General features: G+C 35.2%; 1 pseudogene; it reads right to left on the bottom strand.

Annotated features, from left to right (window-relative positions):
* Positions 1–8,086: 8,086 nt before the first annotated feature.
* LOC134260746 (uncharacterized) lies at positions 8,087–9,440 on the bottom strand (annotated as a pseudogene).
* Positions 9,441–15,035: the final 5,595 nt, after the last annotated feature.

Below are 15,035 nucleotides of genomic sequence, written 5' to 3'. Positions count from 1 at the left end.
TGTATCCACCCCCTTCAAAACTAAACATGATAAATGTTAATACAAATTTGATTTCAAGTTTTTGTACATATTGCACTGTCAATAACTTACATTGACAGAAAATTTCAAAATATTACATTGTCAGTTATATAACACATGTACAATATCCACTTTTTGTGTAACTATTAATGTCATGAAGCAATTTAACTTTTGGGACACTTTAACTCCTGCCTTAATATCTAATAATAAAACATATTGGCTATTTTTACCATAGTACCTTATGAACTAAAAATAAATGCATTGATGTCCATTTTCTGTGTGATTGATCTTTGCTGGCATTTAGGGTTATTCTGACCCATAACAGAATTGGGGGCTCGTCCGGGATAAAGAATTTCTTGCACTTTTGCAGTTTATTGTCAGAATTTTGTTTATTGAACCTTTAAATTTGATTATAAGCCAGCAGAAATCAACATGGTGTTTTCGGTCACAGACTTTCTTAGTTCACCAAGTGTTCAGGTTTTTGATACGTTAAAAAAGGATGACTTGATCGCATTAGGTTTGCATTTTGGGTTAGATGTTAAATCCTCTCAGAGAAAGCAAGACATTAGAATTAAGGTTGCAAACAAACTAGTAGAAGAAAACATTTTTGAAAAATACGATCTTTCAGAATATACAGTAAGATCAGAGTTAGGCTCTTATAAAATGGCAGACTATCAGTTTCAACTAGAGTTAGAGAAAATGCGATTTGAAAGAGAAAAATTAGAAAGAGCAGAGCGAGAAAGAGACCGAGAAAGAAAATTTGAATTAGACAAATTAGAAAGACAAGAGCACTTTGAGTTAGAGAAATTAAGATTACAGCACCAACCAGAACCGTCATTTGTCAAGAATGAATTTGACGCAGCAAAAAATATTAGATTAGTTCCAAAATTTCAAGAAAAATCTGTAGACAAGTATTTTCCCCAATTCGAAAAAGTCGCAGAAAATCTTAAATGGCCACAAAATGTTTGGTCAACAATGTTACAAAGTGTACTGGATGGCAAAGCAGCAGAGGTATACTCTGCACTAGGGGTAGCTGAAAGTTCAGACTATGAGAAGGTCAAAGCAGCAATATTAAAAGCATATGAATTAGTACCTGAAGCATATAGACAAAAATTCAGAAAGTATAGGAAGTTTGATAACCAAACATTTGTTGAATTTTCACGAGAGAAAGAAGATTTATTCGATCATTGGTTTAGATCTAAGAAACTTGATAAAACTTTTGCTAATTTGCGCCAAGTCATCCTGGTAGAAGAGTTTAAGGAATGTGTTACTCAAGATTTGAAAACACATCTAGAAGATAAGAATGTTAAAACTCTTGAAGAGGCAGCAGTCATATCTGATACTTATGCTCTGTCTCATAAAAAGAATTTTGTATCAAGATCTCAGACTAGCAGTAATTCTACAAATTCAGACACATATAAAAAGAGTGGTTCAGGGTCTCAGTCTTTCACAAGTTCCCAGTCTCCATCCCAAGATGGTTCTAAGTCCGGTCCAGGACGTTTTGAAGGATCTTCTGGAATAGGGTCGCTTCCTACTTGTAGTTATTGAAAGAAAAAGGTCATCTGATCAGTGAATGCTTTAAACTTAAGAGAAAAAATGACTTTGATAAAACTCAACCACATGCTTGTGCGGCAGTTAGAGGAGATAGAGAAGCCTTAGTTTCGATTTGTTCTGACACTCCTGATGTCCAGGGTTCACAGTCCAGTTCTATTGATTCTATGGAGGATTATAAGCCCTTTATGTCTCAGGGATTTGTTTCACTCGGTGACTCTAGCGAAATAAAACCTGTCCAGATTTTGAGAGATACTGGTGCTGCACAGACGTTATTGTTAGAGGGCGTGCTTCCTTTGTCTGAGCAGACTTCTACTGGTGGGTCAGTTTTATTACAGGGTGTGGAGCTAGGCGTCATTGATGTTCCCCTGCATAGAATTAGTTTGAAGTCAGATTTAGTTACTGGACCTGTTATCGTAGGTGTTCGACCTACTCTTCCTCTTCCAGGCATTTCTTTGTTGCTAGGCAACGATTTAGCTGGTGGAAAAGTTGTACCAGATCCTATAGTTTGTGAGAAAATCACTCCAGATGTCATGTGCGATGATGAAGATGATGACATTTATCCAGCCTGTGCTGTTACTAGAGCGATGGCCAGAAGACGAGAAATGGAGGCAGACCATACTCAAGCCTTTGACGAGACGAATTCCTCTGTTGATATTGATTTGAATGACACTTTCTTATCTGACCTTGATGGCACTCAAACAAGCATGGAACCACACAATATCAAGAAGCAAGAGAAGAAAGAACTGTTACCAAAATTTGGTGGTGAGGATGATGAGTTGCATCCAATAGTTAGCCAAGGCAAGGACATCCTCAGCCGAGAACGTTTACTCTCTGAACAACATAAAGACCCAGATATCATTCAACTTAGTAAGAGGGCACTTCCACCAGAAGAGGCTACTAAAGTTGGAGAATGCTTCTATATGAAAGATGGCATCCTTATGCGAAAATGGCGACCACCTGACGCTTCCCCAGATGAAGTGTGGCGTGTTGTTCACCAGATAGTGGTCCCAGCTGCTTATCGTCGAGATGTCATGAGTTTAGCTCACGATACACCTATGGCTGGTCATTTAGGTATCAATAAGACTTATAATAGGATTTTGAGTCATTTTTATTGGCCTAAGCTAAGGAAGGATGTTTCTGAGTTTTGTAAGTCATGTCATGTCTGTCAGATGGTAGGTAAACCGAATCAGAAGATACCATCCGCCCCTCTCCAACCAATTCCAGCTTTTGAAGAACCGTTTAGTCGAGTGTTGGTGGATTGTTTAGGACCTTTGCCTAGGACCAGATCTGGAAACCAGTATTTACTTACCATTATGTGTACATCCACTCGGTTTCCTGAAGCCATACCTCTTAGGAATATAAAGGCAAAGAGCATAGTTAAGGCCCTAACCAAGTTTTTCAGTTTTGTAGGAGCACCCAAGGCAATTCAGTCGGATCAAGGCTCAAATTTTATGTCGGGGTTGTTCCAGCAAGTCATGCATGAGTTGGGTATTAGGCAGTATCGATCAACTGCTTATCATCCTGAGTCCCAGGGAGCGCTAGAACGTTTTCATCAAACCCTAAAAACAATGCTGAAGACCTATTGTTACCAGTATGAGAAAGACTGGGATGAAGGGGTTCATCTTGTACTATTTGCTGCACGAGAAGCAGTCCAGGAGTCTCTTGGGTTCAGTCCTTTTGAATTGGTTTTCGGTCATACAGTTAGAGGTCCTTTGAAATTGTTGAAGGAAAAGTGGCTGACTGAGACTAGTGATCTTAATCTTTTAGATTATATGTCTGATTTCAAAGAAAAACTTTACAATGCTTGTAAATTAGCACAAGAAAATTTGAAGAGTTCTCAGATGAAAATGAAAATGTGGTATGACAAAGATGCCAGAAATAGGGTGTTTAAGCCAGGTGATAAGGTTCTTGTATTTTTACCTATTCCTGGTCATCCTTTACAGGCCAAATTTTATGGCCCTTATGAAATTGAAAGCAAAATCAGTGATGTAAACTATGTGGTTAAGACACCAGGTCGACGTAAAGAGAAACGGGTTTGTCACATTAACATGTTAAAAGAGTATTTTGAAAGGTGTGACCGAAATTCTGTAAAACCAGTTTCCACTTTAGCCAACGCTAAGACTGTTCAAAATTGTATTGAGAGTGATACGAGTGTAGAGATGAATGAGAAAGATTGTAATCAGAGTGTCCGCTTGAAAAACTCAGAAATTTTGGCTGATTTTGATGCCAAACTTGGACATTTGAACATTCACCAAAAAGAACAAGTTAAAAACTTGATGAATGAGTACCATCAAATCTTCTCGGATGTTCCAAAGAAAACTAATGCAGCTTGTCATGATGTCATAGTTGGCGACGCTCTGCCTATCAAACAACATCCGTACCGTCTCAATCCAATAAAATTGCAGTACCTAAGAAGGGAAGTGCAGTACATGTTGAACAATGACATTGTTGAACCTAGTAAAAGTGATTGGAGCTCACCGTGTATTCTTGTACCAAAACAGGACGGTTCGTACCGATTATGTACAGACTTTAGAAAGGTGAATTCTGTTACCAAAACTGATTCATATCCAATACCTAGAATTGATGACTGTATTGACAGCATTGGAAACGCCAAATTTGTCAGTAAATTTGACCTGTTGAAAGGCTACTGGCAAGTGCCGTTAACAGAAAGAGCAAAAGAAATATCTGCTTTTGCTACACCAGATGGACTTTATCAGTATAAAGTAATGCCTTTTGGCATGAAAAACGCACCCGCTACATTCCAAAGGATGATTCACTCCCTTCTTCAAGACCTTGAGGGATGCGAGGCCTACATTGATGATGTCGTCATATACAGCGACACATGGGACGAACATCTCCGAATCATGCGTGCTTTATTTGACATTTTAGCTAAAGCAAACTTAACTGTGAACCTTGAGAAGAGCGAATTTTGTCATGCCTATGTAGAGTATTTAGGTCATAAAGTAGGTCAAGGTTATGTTACACCCATTATGGCTAAAGTGGAAGCTATTGCAAAGTTCCCGATTCCTACAAACAAGAAAGAGTTAATGAGGTTTTTGGGCATGGCTGGGTTTTACAGAAAATTTTGTCCAAATTTTTCCTCAGTAGTTAGTCCACTTACAAATCTTTTGCAGAAGAGGGTTAAGTTTGAATGGACAAAGGACTGTGAAAAATCCTTTCATAAAATCAAATCTGTCCTTATGAGCAACCCAGTTCTGTCAACTCTAGATTTTTCTAAGCAATTTAAGCTTACTGTTGATGCTAGTGATGTTGGAATCGGGGCAGCTTTGTTTCAAGAACATAGTGATAAGGTAGATAGAGTTGTTTCTTATTTTTCAAAGAAACTTACAAAATGTCAACAAAAGTATTCCACCATTGAAAAGGAATGCCTTGCTTTGTTGTTAGCCTTACAGCATTTTGATGTTTATCTGAATGTTACTTTGCATCCAATTCTTGTATATACGGATCACAACCCCCTGACATTTTTGCATAAATTGTCAAACAAAAATCAAAGACTGACTAGATGGAGTTTGTTGTTACAAGAATACAACATAACTATTAAGCATATCAAAGGCAAAGACAATGTTATTGCAGATGCCTTGTCCAGAGTATCGTGAACATATATGATTTTGTATTAATGTACATATATTTCATTTTAACAACATAAGTTTTCATTGACATTCAAACTTTTTATGGGAGGAGGTGTTGTGAGGTGTGTTGTATTTGTATTATTTCATCATGTATATTATTAGTAACATTAAGTTTCTTGAACATTCCAGAGTGGTCAACATGTTCGGTCATTTTTCTAGAACATTCTTGAACTTTGTGCATGTCCAGAACTTTCCAGTAATATCATGTATTTACAATTTCTAGAATATTCTAGATTTATAATACTGTATAAATACCCTGTCAATTCGATGCATAAAGAATTGTCATATAAGCATCATTGAGGTATTACTGGGATATAATTTTACTGGGACATTGTGTGCAGCAACGGACACTCTGATGTATGTATTTTTAGATTTTTGCTAAGTTTGTACTTAATGATTTGTATATTACTGTAAATAAATTATTGTTAAGTTTAAACTGTGTGATTGATCTTTGCTGGCATTTAGGGTTATTCTGACCCATAACACAATTTTATTGAAACTGAATATTATTAATAAATTCATTTTCCCCCATATATAATATCTTCATTAAAACCTGGTGAGTTCAATGTAAAAAGGGTATAGAACAAAACTTGCTTTATCAAAGAAAAATAACATGGTGTTTTAATGAACAAAATGACTCACTTGCGAAAAAATATTATACACACAAGTTGAAAGGGTTTTTTTTGTTTGTTTTTTTATTTCAGTAAGTTTTATGATTTATCAAATTTAAGCAACATTTAATTTTCTTTTAAGAAATCTTAACAACCCTTGTTTGAATTTTTTTTTAGTTTTTCAGTTTTGCTTCCAAACCATCAAAATGTTGTTGACCTCACTGAAGCAGTAATATCCAAAAATGAAATCACAAATCAATATAAGTGTCTGAAAACCCTGGAATGGCGACAAAGTTTTCAGTGAACATGATCGATTTGTGATTTTATTTGGGATATACAGTAAAGCTCGTTTAGTACGAACATGGATATAGCGAAGTTTTTAGGAGTCCGCGGCAAATTTCTTAACAAATATTTGTAAAATATTACGATTATAACAAACTCTGATATAACGAATTTACGGATATAGCGAACTGATTTTGAGTCCCTTTGGGGTTAAATATATTGAAATTTACAACTTTTATAACGAACTTTAAAATATATCAAAATTTAATAAATTGAAATGACTTTATTTTCTTTAACCTCATATATAAAATTCAATTTATAATAAAACCTTACTAAGTTATCAAAGGTATGTTTGTAATATTTGCCTCCCTAACATATTTGGTAATAACACTTGAAGGAAAACATGCATATTGCGAATTCGATATATATATGATTATACAAATTCGTTATACGGATATAACGAATTACGGATATAGCGAATTAAATTCACAGGTCCCCAGGATTTCGCTGTAACCGAGTTTTACTGTATACTTTTTAAAATATGATCGATTTTCAAAATGATAAGATTTTGAATTAAATGATTAAATCTAAATGCAAAAGAAATTATGTGATACATAACTATGAACATTTGTGCATGCGTGCAGATTCGTTACTACCCAAGACATGTGCAATGAGGCACGGTTCTGGATTTTTTTCTGTCGGTAAAATTGAAGTTGATTTTAATGATCGGAAATTTATTCAAGCAGACATTGCAGTTTAAATTATTTTCTATGATAGGAGGTGGTAAACAAAGTATAAATTGTATTTCCTTTAATAAAATGTCCTGGCGATTCAGAAACGTGACCGAAGACTATAAAACTTTTAAGGCCCCTCTCTGCAGCGACCTATAGAAATAAGTGTTTCCGTCCGAGATCTCTTTTAAAGGATGTGCATTGACCTTGAATTATGTTTCAAGATCTAAGGTTAAGGTCATAGCAGAATTGTATATGAAAAATCTTTGTCCGAAGCACATCTTTTCTCCCCTTGGTCCAGTCTGGTTCATACTTCCACAGAGTGTCTGTGGTCATAGGGTGTGCAGTGACCTTGAATAGTATTTTTCATTTGCTTAATCTTGTTCAAAACAAAAAGTAAATGGCTTTAGATAAGGGGTAATGAGACTGAAATAAAAGTTTTATGCCACCTGGACAATTTCTAAGTTATAGGTCAAGGTTAAAGCAAAATTCTCTGAAATGCTTTTTATCCTATTGTCCATTACTTGAGTGGGGCCCTATGTGATGGTAGACATCGCAATGATTCATGAATTCAGTGAAGTTCTACATGAAACAGTTTAATTAAGAATAAAAGGTATCAAGTGCAGTTAACTAATTTAATATTTTAAACAATAAAAATGGGAATGTAAGATGTGAGAAAAATCGTAACAATGTCCTTTTTAATGTCAAGTAAATATGCTCTGAATGAGGGAGAAGAGATCTAAAGCTTTTATTTACAGGTGCATTACCTATGACAACTTCATTAAGGAGGCTGGGGGGTCAACAAATTAACCATCAGATATAACTTATTTCTTTTTTTTTTTAGATATGATATCTTTAGCTTTCAACTATCATTTGGTAATCAAAAATTTCATACATTTTAGTTCAAAAATTTAAACATTTTTGTATATCTTTATATTGAGCTCTTCTTCTAAAGAAAATCAATATAGTCTGGAAATGGCCACAACCACCCAGCTCTTTTAAAAAGGAACAATTCTTTTTTACCATGAATTAAAAGTTTTGCCTAGTTATCAAAAAAAAACCCTGCTGACCAAATGCATTCTTTATTCCATAGGAAAATACACTTTTGTACTCTTACTTCAACACTCAACAATACTCATAACAATTTTCTGAATTTATTATGATTATTGACCTTGATGGTTGAAGCAGATTTAAAAAAAAAAAAATATATTATGTACTTTATTTATATATATATACTTTACTAGTAATACACATTTGCAATTAAATTCACAAAGCCTTGCAAGCATACAGTTTCCCATTCCTTTATCAAACAATATTCGGAACATAAAGAAAAACGCACCTCCTTAAAACGACAAAAGTCAAGTAAATTTATGTAGATACATGTTATGTATAAGCGATCTACATAGTCTGTTATTCGGATAAAGAGTTCTGTTGCTTCTTCTACTGTGTTTGGTGGGTAATTCAAACCGTTTTCCATTCTTATTTGAGTACCAATCACTTCAAATTCCATTGAAACACCATTTGCAGGAGGGTGGGCACAATATTCTTGTTCTATGCCATTCAGATTATCAGGTACAGGCATTTTGAAATCTCTTGTTTGGTAAATTTCGGGCTGAAAATACATAACATATGGTTTTCCAGAAGGACAACCTGCATTGTGGTTTCTTCTAATTGTGTGTTCATTCCACTGCTGTATAACTCTGTTCAGTTCTTTGGTGATAATTGGTAAGAAACAATACCTAGCACACTCCAGGTGGACTATGTCGGAGGTGTCAAAAACACCTACATTATCCATATCTTTAAAGTAATTTATCCAAAAATTGCCACACATTTCTCGTAAACACCGCCAAAATCGCTCTATTCTTGTATTTCTATATGACGATCCATACTTAAAACTTGATAGTCCTTGCAAGGGATCCTGGTGATTCCATCGCAAAGCGTATTGCAAATCTCGAACTATGGAGTTCTCTGTAACCCTGTCTGCGTATACGACTACAGGAACCCCGTTTATTTCTTTGATATAATCTATATAAAATCTGGATATATACTCAGGGTTTTTGTTAGAATTGCAAGCTCTGAGCCAGAGAATACGTCTTGAAAAGCCATCTACACAGAATGGAGATTCCGAATGGATTTAGCTTGTCCCAGCCATCTAGATGAACACGAAAATTCGGCCCTTCGTTAATGTACCTTCTACGCTGAAGACGACGTTGTCTACGCCTTATTACACCTTCTGCGTCCAAAACAGTTAATGCAAGGCGCACCACATTGAGGTTATGGTCGATTAGCAGACGCCTCCTCATTCCTCTATAGCCTATGTCACCACCCGAGCCTGAAAGTTCATGTAGAATGGCCGTTACAATGTCCTCCAAACGTGGCTGATTGTTTCGTCTCGTCAGATTCATTTCCCTTAAAACTCGATGAATTTGTCTTGCACTAAGAGCAATGTTATTTCTGGTCGCAAGAAATCCAATGATTTCCTGAATAGTATAACCAGAGTGGTAATAAACAGAAATCAATTCATTCCTGCTGAGAGGTAGTCCGTCCACAACCAAACGTTGAGCCAGAGCAGGTGTATAGATATTTTCACCCATGTTGTATTTTTGTCGCTGAAAAAAAATGGGAAAAAATACTTTATACACAATGAATTTTTGTTTTGCTTTCTGCGTGTGTAAATTAACATCAAACTAAATTATTCTATAGATACACCACGATTTGGCTTGTGAGTTTTTCATATAAAAAAATTGCAATTCAATTAAACTTGGGGTTTAAAGGGGGCAGGGGGTCCGGGCTCCTCCTTTTGTGTCCGAAATACACATAAGATTTAATAAATCAATTTTTTGGTGTGGTCATGGGCCCTTACCCCGACCAAAACTGGTTGGCCCCCCCCCCCTTTTCAAAATTCCTGGATTTACCACTAAAGATAGTGAAGAACGAAAAGTATTATGTTTGATCAAATAATAGCAACATGAAGTACACATATTATTTAAAAAATGGGCACTCTGACCAAAAGAGGAATTGAAATCAAGAATTACTATCAGTAAGGATTATACAAATCACTAGATTAATGAACCAAAAGATCTTCATTACATCCAATATCAGTTTTATATCAGATCTAAAACAAAGTTTTACCTTGTCAGTTGTGTAGAGACCAGATGAACGTTCAGAGGTTAAGCTTCTCATTCAATGCAACCACAGATTTTGATTAAACTGCACCCTCTTTCAAACAAACAGCATGCCATCATAATTAAGTTGCATGTCGACATAAATACGTTGCATGATTACATAAATAAGTTGCATGTCAACATATTCATCTTGCATATCAACATAAATAAGTTGCATGTCAACATAAATAAGTTGCATGTCAACATAACTAAGTTGCATTTCAACTTAAATAAGTTGCATGTCAACATAAATAAGCTGCATGTCGACATAAATAAGTTGCATGTCAACATATTTATCTCGCATGTCAACATAACAAAGTTGCATGTCGACATAAATATGTTGCATGTCAACATAACTTAGTTGCATGTCAACATAAATAAGTTGCATGTCAACATAAATAAGTTGCATGTCGACATAAATAAGTTGCATGTCAACATTTTTATTTTGCATGTTAACATAAATAAGTTGCATGTTAACATAAATAAGTAGCATCTAGCATGTTGGATGTCACATGTGGGCGATATTTGAGATTTTTGAAGATTTTTTATAATTTTTATTTGATTGCAATTTTCTTGCCTGTCAACATATTTATATTGCATGTTGACATAACTGTCTTGCATGTCAACATATTTATCTTGCATGTCGACATATTTGATAGAAAAATAACTTGCACACAAGGGGCAGAAATATGCCACCATAGGAATGGTAACTTGGAACACTTTTCTTAACAATGCCTTGTTTTAATTGTTACATAACCCAGAGCCATAGTGTTTTGATGACATTCTAGCTATTCAAAAAGTGGCAATTATCAGTTTACCTTGTGCATTATTTAGTGTATCTCATTTGCGATTTTTTTTAAGAAGTTATTTTACGCGCAGTATATTTTAAAACTATCTTATATAATTCTTTGAAATTGATTCTTATCTGATATAAGTTTGAAAACTCAAATGTAAGGTGAGCGTACTTTCAACAGAATAAAAAAAGTGTATTTAAATAGATACAGAAAATTTATTAAAATAGTTTAACTTTTTTATTCAATTTTATCATTTGCCAAAAAAATAAATAAATAAATAAAATAAAATAAAATAAATGAATAAAAAACATGAAATAAACAATAATTTCCATCCATCATCCATGTCCATTAAAATAGCTAGTTTAGCTACATGCAAAATAATGCTTTGTAATGCTATGTAATGCCAGCATTACGTTGGATTTCATGAAGTAATGCATTACATTACCATTATATGTAATGCAAATTTTTGGGCATTACACATTACTAGCATTACTTTGAGATCATGTAATGCATTGCAATGCATTACCATTACAATTAGCATTACCCCAAGCCTGCTTTAGAGCAATCAATAAAATTACAATGTTTGATGCCGAGACTATTCCAAACATAGACGATATATTTGTACAGTTAGCAGGTTGTAAATATGTTTCCAAGTTTGATTTGTGCAAAGGGTATTGGCAACTTTCTTTGGCAGAGTCTGCAAGAGAAATAACGGCGTTCCAAACACCTCTTGGACTCTATCAATTTAAGGTTATGCCGTTTGGGCTAGTGAATGCTTCTGCAAGTTTCACCCGTTTAATGAAAAAGTTATTAGTAGGGATGCAATCAATTGACAATTTCATAGATGATGTGATTATTTATACTAGAACTTTTCAGGACCATTGGATGGTGATAAAGGAGTTCCTACAAAGATTGCGGGCAGCTAACTTGACAGCCAAGCCAAGCAAATGTTTCATTGGATTCAGCAGTATAGAATGTTTGGGATACATTGCAGGAAAAGAGGAACTCAGACCAATTCCCGATAAGGTTGAAGCAATCCAGAACTGTTTAAGACCTACAACAAAGAAACAAGTAAGATCTTTTATCGGTTTGGTCGGGTTTTATCGTAAGTTTATTCCCCATTTTTCAGCAGTTGCCGCACCATTATCCGACCTGACGAAAAAGGGACAGCCGAACAAAGTTGTGTGGGGAGAGATCCAGCAGAACGCTTTCATCAACCTGAAATCTGCACTTATGGTAACGCCAGTACTAAAGCTGCCGAACATCAATGGAGAATTCATCTTGCAAACGGACGCATCAGATGTGGGCATTGGAACAGTTCTTCTCCAGTATGAGAATGGTATCAAGAAACCCGTTGCTTACGCCAGCAAGAAACTTACAGAGCAGCTCCACCAAGCCGTTACACATCGGGTTAAGTATTCTACGATTGAGGAAGAATGTTTTGCTATCATATGGGCAGTTCAGAAATTTCAGAGATATCTGTACGGAAAACAATTTATGTTGGAGACAGATCATCAGCCGCTTATTTATTTATCTCAATCTAAAGTGCTTAATGCAAGACTAATGAGATGGTCCTTGCTTTTGCAGCCTTACAGTTTCCGTATTGTGGCGATTAAAGGATCAGAGAACGTGGGAGCTGATTGTCTAAGTAGGCTGTAGGATTTGAGTGAAACATTATGAACATTGTAGTTTTGTACATATGTTTCTGTTTTGTTGATTGTGAGTTTTGCACAAGTTCAGTGAACTTTCTTGAATTAAGGAGGTGATGTCACAATCAAAGTTGATTTTGTTACATGTTTATTTGTTTTTCTTTAATTAGTATTGCCCTGTGTTGACCCTTGTTTGTATTTAAGATTTATCCTGCAAGGAGCCCCATTGTGACGTTCAGGTGATTTAAATATTTGGCCATTCGCTATATAAGGTGATGTCAGGTTTGTCTTGGGTAGCGCACGTTTTCCTAGACAAGTGGAAGTAGTTTCATATGTCCATGGAGGGTTAGGTAGTTTTATTCGTGGTAACTGAATCTCCAATCAGGGTAAGTGTAATTTACTTACATTTATTATATCAAACAGTAATGCAGTATTACGTTAATTGAGCTTATTCTATTTTTATCCACGAGAAAGTGTTTGAATTGTATACGGGAATTTTACCACGTGCACATGCCGTGAGTTTTAGCGTAAAGTAATGATATTAGTTTATTACTCAGAGTGTAACGTTATATTGTACATTCTTTTGCTTTGCCGTACGAAACGGTGTGATACATATTAGTTAAAACTGTATGTTTGAACAATTATATGTGTAAACATTTATGATGTGTTGTAAGGCAGCCCGTTAGGGGTCAAGCTGTTATTATGTCTACGCATATTTGTTGAAGGTTCCTGTACATATATATGCATGCGTGTGGTTACACGATGGTTTGGTGCTGTCGGCGGTGGCAACCTGGGCGACTACATGAGGGCGTGGTACGCTAGGCCGAGACCGTGTGTGGGGAAACGTGGTTTCCTGGTTTTGTTAGCACTGTGGACGCTTAAGACGCTTTGGATTGGCGTGGGACGTCGAGGACGTTGTGGCATTTTGTGCAAGGGCGTGGTACCCGTATGACATGGGCAAGGATTGGACGTGGACGGCTTAGGAACGTGGTCCAAGATGAACGCGAATAGACATTTTGGAATTGTTCTTTAATTTTCATTTTGTATATTTGTACATATTTGTTTTTATATAAAATTGTAAATACAACAACAATCTTGTTATCACTGATCAAGCTTAGGGTGTCGTGACAATGTCAATACAATGATTTAGCCATCTGAGGAGTACAATATTCAGCGAGCCCGAAGGGCTCTTCATTCATGAAGAAGGAATTCTTCATGTATTTTGCATGAGCATAAAACAATTTCAATTCTTGAAAGTTTATAATTTTAGGAAATTCTCATTCATAAGATTCTTTATTTATCGATCAAAGCCATTTAAGGTTGACAAATTCTGCTTATTTGCTTTATTTTTAAGAGTACACGATTGCAGGGGTTGTAATTTTGCATTATTCCTTAAAGTACACCAATGCAGGAGATATTAATGATTTGTCGAAGTCATTTAAAACAGATATTATCCATTTAATTGCTTTATATAATTAGCGTTTTTGTTAGAGTTGATTTAAATTTCGATGCATCATGAATCCCTCCAATACGTAATCTGTGAGCTTTGTAATTCTGATTGTTCTTTCTTGCTTTCTAGTCAACGACTAGAGTAAGTTAAAAACAAATAAAAAATACTTCAGATAAAACAAGAGTTGTTCCGATATTTGGATGTATTAAAAGGTATGTACAAAAAGAGTGGTGATTGTCAATCTGTAATTATTTTATTTATTTAGATAAATACATGATTTTGTGACAGGGATCTCTAAAAGGATCTGGAAAAGGTATGTTTACAACACATACACACACACACTCACATTTACCTTCACACACCATCTTTCACTGAGAGAGAGAAAAAGAGAGAGAGGTACCTGAAGACCTTTGCGCTCTTTTTATATAGCAATTTCAACTTTTTATCTTCAAATTGAAAGACATCTGGTCAGCATGCAACTCTAGAAATATCATACTGAGTGGCAATGTTGCTCTTTATTTTGTGTCTAAATTTGTTTTACACTTATTAGTTGATTTCTTTTCTAGACCTATGCCCTTTTACCGTGAATTATTTGAACATATAGCTTCGCCATCTTTTGCCTTAGTAGAAATTCTAAAACCAAAAGGCATCTGAATGACTCTAGGACGAAAGAAAAAGATATCTGTACAAGAAGTAAAAGTTGTAAAAGAAGTTTTAGAACATAGACATCAATTGTTAATGAATTGGTACACCGATTAAGACAATGACATTTCAAATGTCTATACTCTGTGTGTGCGTTATCTTTACTGCGAATTATAGGTCTTGGTCTTAAATGTGTCGTTCTGAAAAAAAATTCACAAATGTCATGTTTTTAGCAATTTAAATGGCATTTTAACTTTGATATAAAAGATAACCAGGGGTAAAAAAAAATCAGGCCTAGGTATTTCGTAGTTACATGTATTTGAGATTGAATATAATATTTTAGAGGCATTGGGTATACACGGCTGAAACCCATAACTACAAAAAAGTACTCCACCGTACTGATCTTAAGCATTGCAAAAAAATGTTAATTTATTTTTGTCAGATTTTAATTTTGAACCGGAAATTGATCAAACCATTAAATCAATGAAGA

The sequence above is a fragment of the Saccostrea cucullata genome, unplaced genomic scaffold (assembly GCF_032062105.1).
Source record: "Saccostrea cucullata isolate Sc308-1 unplaced genomic scaffold, CSIRO_AGI_Scuc_v1 ctg1412, whole genome shotgun sequence".
Taxonomy (NCBI): Eukaryota; Metazoa; Mollusca; class Bivalvia; order Ostreida; family Ostreidae; genus Saccostrea; species Saccostrea cuccullata.
This window is presented reverse-complemented; position numbering and strand designations above follow the sequence as displayed.